The sequence below is a fragment of the Marmota monax genome, unplaced genomic scaffold, assembly GCF_021218885.2.
Source record: "Marmota monax isolate L192 unplaced genomic scaffold, Marmota_monax_Labrador192_F-V1.1 WCK01_AAM20220418_F8-fsc00014, whole genome shotgun sequence".
NCBI lineage: Eukaryota > Metazoa > Chordata > Mammalia > Rodentia > Sciuridae > Marmota > Marmota monax.
The window spans coordinates 25,177,474-25,185,013 of record NW_026695222.1 but is presented as its reverse complement, the minus strand read 5'-3'; positions in this window follow the sequence as shown (position 1 = coordinate 25,185,013).

Genomic DNA, 7,540 nt, shown 5'->3' with positions numbered 1-7,540 from the left:
CTCGACCACCCAGATGGGACCTTTAACCTTGTGCCTGGTGTTTTTGTTTAGTTCTGTTTTGAAACTGAGGGAAAACAGCCCCCTTCAAATTGATGGGTATCAAAATGAGCTAATGAAGGCCCTGGGTGGGCGCACAGAGGTTTCCGTTTAGGACTCAGAGTTAGACGGTGGGCACCAACTGTGTGCATCTTGTCCTCAACTCCACAACACCTCAGATGGTTGTCATTGACCAGTCTGTGGGTTTTCTTACCACACAAAGAGACATTCCACAGAGCCAAATGGCAGAGACTTGCACACACAATTATCTGGTCAATTGAGGCAAAAGAAAATAATCATTTGTCCAATTGTCCAAATTAGCTCTCTGGACTGTCCTGAATGCTCAGGATAATTGTGTGGTCCTCCACTTTCGTTCCATAATCTGGCTAAAATGGACCATTTTAGATGAGGCTCCATTCAACACAATGCACATTGAAATCGGACTCAGTTAAAATAGACCACTGGGTTTAGCATTTCTGTTTGTCAACTGTAATCCTATAATTGCTTTTAACTAATCATCCAGATTCTACCATTAGTAATCACTAGATTTCTCATTTTATAGATGTCTTCACAGGGGCAAAGGGCTCTGGTATGCACTATTGGGTCTTTTTCTCAGAGTAGGTGCGAGGAAATCAAACATTTTTTTCTTAATTGTTTGTTTTAGCCTGATCTTTAGCTATGGGTCACCAGTACAGACCTCCATTTTCTTTTTCTGTTTTCTTTTTTTTTCCTGTGGTGCTGGGGATTGAGCCCAGGGCTTAGTGCATGCAAGGCAAGCACTCTACCAATTGAGCTATATCCCCAGCCCTAGACCTCCATTTTCATCAACTCAAACCCCCAAGCCTCTCCCTTTTCCAGATGGGGAAACTGAGGTCTGCAGCAGGACTCACCAAGGTCACGCAGAAAGTGTAACTCAGAGCTGGAACTAGAATCATCAGCTCTCTAATTTGCAGACCAGCACTATTTCTGCTTATGCCATTTTAATTGTTCATTTCTTTCCATAAAATTAAATGACCTTCTTCAAGAAAGATTTAATGGTCAAGATGTGATTTGGTAAAAAGCTTCCTCAAGGATTTTTTTTTTTCTTATTACAAAGATGAGGCCAGGCTGCAGCTAAGAGAGATTTGCAAACAGTGGTGTGTCATTATCCCAGTTCAGTTTTTTGTGTAATTGGTGTGAAGAGATTGCTGCCGATGAGTCAGCCCGCTGCTGGACAGAAAATAATGATTCTTTTGTGACGTGACTTGCTGTACATACACGTGAGCTTGGGGTTGTTTATAAAAGGTGTATATGTACACAAAACGCTTACCAAGATGGATAATGTCATCATGAAGTTGTAAATAATAAGAAATAGTCTTGAGCAAAACTGATTTAATATTTGCCTGAGAATGTAGCACTTCATTTCAACACTACGCAATGGCTAGAAATTGATTTTTTTTTAAATCCAATTAAGCCTCAAGGTTGGTTATCCATTTAAAAGGTCGGATGAGTTAAACAATGACAGTACCTTCCGTTCACGCTAATAATTAGATTTGCTCAGAGCCTCAGCTCTGGCATGGTGCCTTGCAGAGGCTCAAATTTTGTACCTTTGCACAACTGTGAGCCACCCATGTCCCCAGCCACGCACTAGCTATACCAGCAAAGCAGGGACCCCCAGCTGGCTGCCCATCTGATTCCCAGAACCCACCCATGAGTGTGTGAACCTCAGCAGACAGCTACCTACTCTCCTTTCTATGGTCCCAAGAGTATTGAGACATGGAAAGTCACCTCTTGGTTAAAGGGAAAAGAGACGCAGACACCACCTGGTTGTGTGTGCTACCTAGTTTATAATAGAACAAATTCAGCTTTTAAAATGGTGCTTTTTATAGCACATATTTACTATGTGCTTCTAACAGGTTAAGAAAAAGACTTCAAAATGCCTTTTTATGGTTTTTGTAGGTAATATTTAAGTATTACTGAATTTATGAAGATGTTGGGAAAACCACGAGCCTGATTGGAATGCTTTTTGCTCTGTGTGAGCTGTAATGTCACTCATGTTTTGTAAATTACTGGGAAGGGACAAGTGATCTTACCTCAAAGCTAGCATTTTAACCTGCATTGTAACATAAGGTTCGTGTATTGTAGCACTTTGCATCCATAACCAAAATGAGGCACCTTCCAGATTCAGTAAGAAAAAATATAGAATTTCCTTTGCATCTCAAAAAAAAAAAAAAAACCCAACAATTTCTGGTTCGTTTCTGCCTCCCCACCCTTTCCTTATACTGTTCAGCTGCCAAAATCCTCAGCAACAGATTTACGATTCTTTTTAAAAGATCTACTTCAGATACCACAGATAGACATGTAATAAACACAGGGGTGTTTCTGGGAAAAATGTGACGCAAACTGAAGATTGAATCACTTTCAATGCACCGCGGAAACGTACTGTTCAGCAGGATCTATAAGTGAAGGGTTTCCTTTGACAAAGATTTCACGATCCAAATAAACGTTTCCCCCCTGCTTTGGCTTTTCCGTCTGTCTCCAGGTTGAGTACGCTGGAAGGAATGTGGAGCCATGTCTGGTCTGTTAATTATTTCTCTTTTCCTTCTTGCAGCCTCTGCATCCCAAGGCTCCAGGTCTTCAATACGCCCTTGAAAACTTTTGCAACTAAAAAATAATTTTGCTGGTGTTCAGAAGTAAATAGGAATTCAGTTCCCGAGACAGGAGGGTTATTGCTGTTTTACACTGTGCCCTTCCTGGGAGAATAATTTAGGCTGCTGGGAGGACAGGGGACTCTGAGAGCGTGGCTTCGGTCCCTCCTTTTATCGAGAAGTCCTAAAAACTGATGTCCGAAGGAGCGCTTTTTGTTGTTAATAGATGGTTCTGCTAGTACATTTTTATTAACCTGTGCGCTCTCCTCCCGCCACGAGAGCGAGGAGTGAAGACGCAGAGCTTGCTGATGAGGTCACAAAATGCACTTGTCAAGCCAAGTGCCAAAGGGCACAAGCAGCAGGCTGCCTTTGGTGGAAGCTCCCTGAATGTGTGGAATCTTATTTTTCCCAAAAAGAGACAGAAAAAGATAAACCAAAAGCTCATCCAGTGGCCGCCTGTGAAGGGCAAGTGGCGAAGTGAGGGCGAGCAGCTCACTCCATTGTCCGGTCTTGAGCTCTGTGAATGTTCTTTTGTATTCAAAAAAGAAAATAGGAAAATGGCAAACCATTAATACAGAATACAAACAGAGGGCCCAAATGTACTTGATAAGCTACATGAAAATGAGGTTCTCACCAGTGGATACATTCCCAGGATAAAGTTGCAGGATTGTCGCGAGGACCCGTGTTAACCCAGAGGGTGGTTGGGAGCCTGTCGTCTCCCAGGTACAAGCAGGGGAGGTGGGCAGGCGAGGAAGAGCCCTGTGTGGGGTTGGATAAAAGGAGTCATCATGAGCTCATGCTGTTATTGGACCTCGACCCCCGGGAGGACCAAAAGCAGCTAGCATTCCCATACCCTCGCTTTCTGACCAAGCACTCCCCACTCCGGAGAAATGGGTGACTAGATTTGGGCCAGGGCAGGAACAAATCTTATTATTGCAGAAAGGAACAAAGTCCTCAAAACCCATTAGAAGGTGTCAAGGTGACAGGGGGCTAGCCTGGTTGTTGGCATGGGGACGCTAGAGCAGAGGCACTGAAGGGCACGTACGCAATTCCACGTGGGTTCAGAGGTGCATCCCAGGGCAGGGCCTGCTTCGTGGGTGTGCAGCCACTGCAGTTATGTGGCCCTGGGCTTGGTTTAATGCCCTACTGGGGCCATCTTTAATTCTCTTTCGTTTTCATTTTACACTGAATTCCATGAATCAGCTCGCCAGCCCTGGGGAAGCAGAGTGGTCTTTGCTAAGGAAATCCAGGGTAATAATGTAGAAGGGATGACAGTAGAAAACCACCATGTTGCAGCCATCACTTGATCCAGGCCCAGGTCATCATCAAGAGTAGAGAAAGATCGCTGGAAACCAGGACATTCTAATGGTCTCCAGCTGTCGCCCCACAGGTTATAAATAGAACATTGATTTTTGTCCTACCCATTATAAAGAGGGGAAATCACTTTTATCTTATAGAGCTCTGGCAGTCCCCACTAACACCAAGAAACCAGCCTCAGCCAGTGATGGGGGACCCATGACTAATGAGGCACGGAGGGAAACGCAATAAGCATTGGGCCAAAAATATTGAACCCGAATCTAACCAGGAGGGAACAGAGGAATCCTGAGTGTGAGACTTCCTATAAGACATGTCAATGCCAGGAAGGACAAAGGCAGGGATTGTGCTGGACTGAAGAAGACCAGAGGCCTGGCCATCCAATGGAACGCCTCATCTCTATTTGGATTCTGGATTTAAAGAATCCAGGACATCTGGGAACAATTAAGGAAATTTCAGTGTGGGTGTATACTATGATAGTATTAGGTCAATGTCAAATCTCCATGGGTATGATTGGGACATTACTGTGAATGTGTGGGCAGTGTCCTTGTTCCTAAGAGATGCACTGAGCCACTTAGGGGTGACTGTATGCAACTTACTTTAAATATATGTGCACACATACACATGTGCCGGTGAATATATATGTATATGAATGAATCTAGCCGAAGGGCATGCGAGTGCTCATTATACTAGTTTTTCAGCTTTTCCATAAGTTAATGAATCTTTCAAAAACCTTTCTAGGGAAATGTGCTTTTCATGGCAGTGAGTTCTTTTTCCTTCCCTCAGGGAACATTTAGTGCAAATCTAGGTGGCACGTCTGGCGCCACCAGTTACAAAATGTAACCAAGGCACTTCCTGATGTCCAGGAACCCTGGACGTGGTATGGGAAGGTGCAAACATCCACTGCCCAGGGCAGTGCTCAGGAGGTTCACACGTGTGTCCCGGTTGGCTAGTCGGGACTCAGTTCCAGGCCTGCGGCTCCGCACAGTGTGATGGAGAGAGGTCATCGGAGAGACCCAGCCTCTGCTTCCTCTGTGCTCACTAGGTAGCAGGTGATTGTCAACCAGGAATGAGACCTGCCCTCATTTCACATTAGTTCTGACTGAGGTGCTACTGGCTTTCAGTTACCCGCAAGGTCAAGTGCAAACTTTACAGCTCAGTGTATATCTTAGCCGCTTGGGTGCACTTTATATCCTGCCATGTGAGCTTTGGACAGTGCCGGATGGATGACATCCTTTTCCACTTCAGGACTTTGTGTGAATGTTTCCATAGGCAGGGGTCAGATGCTTGGTACACTGGAACTAATTAAGACCCAAGTCAGAGGTCTCATCCTAGTCCATGAGGCCTTCTCTAGCGGCCTTCTCTTAGTGGCTGAGTTTCTGGATTTTTATCACTGTTTGCTGTGTGTGTTGGGGAGGGAATGCGTATACACACATACACACACACACACACACACGTACATGTGAGCCCCCAAAGTTTGATCAGGCCTGGAGCTATTCAAAACTCATGTTCAATAAATGTATGTTGAGTGTAAGAAGAGAGGAATGAAAATGCCAGAAATCATGAAACCTTTTCTCATAGTGGATATAATGGAACTGGGAACCTCCTGGAGCTCAGCGGTGTCTAAGCAGGCATTAGATTCTATGTGGGTGGACTCTGGCATGAAATTAGCATATAAATGCACATTTCAGATACCTGGAGCCATCTTACATGATGTGATTGCACAAACCTGTCCTAGAGCTATACCAAAAACACTTCCTAATAAGTCCCGGAAACCATGCTCTGATTTCTTCCAGAAGTTTCCAATCTTTTCCTCTGTTTCTAAGTTAGGTCTGAACACCCAGTAGAATATGGAATGGGTCCCAAGTCATCAGAAACCTAAGTTGCTCCTTGGGTTGTGTTAAAGATCTGCTCATTTATTTTAAACTTTCATTTTTCAAAGAAAATTAAATAGAGGTAAATTTTTCATTGACAGTGAAATATATACTAAGTTGTGGATTATACCTTCATAAAAAATTATCTAAACAACGTGCTGCCTGTCTTGTTTAATGTAGAGCCTGTGAAGTCTGCAGGGAGAAGGGGCAAGTACTTTCCTGGAATCTATTTGTATCTGTCACAAGCTGCATCTTGAGGAATTGGCAGGCATTTGAAGTGGAATAATTCCTTAGCGTTCTGTTTGGTTTGGATTTCTTCAATTCAGGAGTGGCTTAAAACGAGAATCAGAAATAGTTTCTTCTAACCATCGTACAACATTTTCCTCTTGCATTGTATGTAATAAGTGTTCGACAAATATTGGTTGAATTGAATCATCTTGTTCCTTCTTGCCTGGGGGCATTGAGGTTATCCAGTCTATTCTTAAATATGGGAGAATTCTAGAAGGAAAATTCTCCAACCTGATCTCCACTGACAGCTTCTCTCTTCTCCCAACTCCCTGTGCAGAAAAACTGCCAGACCTGGCTTTCTGAATTGCTTCTGGGATCCCTCCTCTGTTTGCAAAAGTGGTTAGAGTGAACCAGACTCCCGCACCCACCTCCACCTACGGCTCCAGCTCTGCCCTCTGGCTTCATAGCCCCTGGACACACTCTGCCTTTGTGTTTTCTCATGGGGTTTCCAGAAGCCTGGCCTGTGGAAAGTCCTGCCTCGCTCATGGGGACACACTCTGGTCTGTCACCCTCTAGGCAGATCCCCCAGCTGTCTCAGCCCCCTCCGGAGTGCCATGCGCCTGTCTGCAGTGTATTTGCAAACAGAAAAAAAAGAGTGATAGATCTTCATGCCTTTCTTAGTACCCTTTACAAATGTGTGAAAACATTCGGCTGCTCTAGAATCTTTTGAAGAAAATAAGACCCAATTAGTGTTGACTTTTATGTCAGAAAAGCCCGGGTTTCAAAGGAATTCCTTTCACTCATTCCACAGCTATTTGGGGATGCCTGCTCTGAGCTGGGCACTGCAGGACAAAAGCAGACACAAAGGCCTGGCTTCAGGCTGCTGCCACTCCAGCCTCAGTAGCTGCTAGGAGGTGGGGTGGGGGTGGCCCAGCCTCCTGGGAAGTAGGACAAGAGGGTGCAGACAGGGAAGATGGAAGGTGGCTCCTGGGCCATGACAAGGGGGGTGGGGCAGCTGGGAGGTCAGTGGTGGAATATCATGTACGGAGTTGCCTTTGCTTTTTTGTTTGTTTTCAAGATGGATGAAGAAGAAATTCAAAATAAGAGGAGTGATGTACAGAACTGAGAAGGGTGCCGACAGCCCTGAGCAACCAGGCGGAGGGAAGAGGGGGTAACAGATGGCTATTTTCAAAAACAAAAAAACAAAAACAACAACAAAAAAAAACCCTGAACCGTGTAGAAGTCAGGACCCCTGCCTCCACCAGGTCTTCCTATTCCGACACCAGGGGCCCTTCCACCACTCAGCAAGTGCTCCCAACCCATGCAGAGGGCCTTTCCTTCCCAGAGAAGTGACTCAGGTGTGGGTCTCCTCTGCCCAAGTTGGGTAGAAGGCTGGAGGGACAGCTTGCTCCCACTGTCACAAGTGGTGGGCTGAGGAAGGGCCCCCAGCGGGCAGGGCGA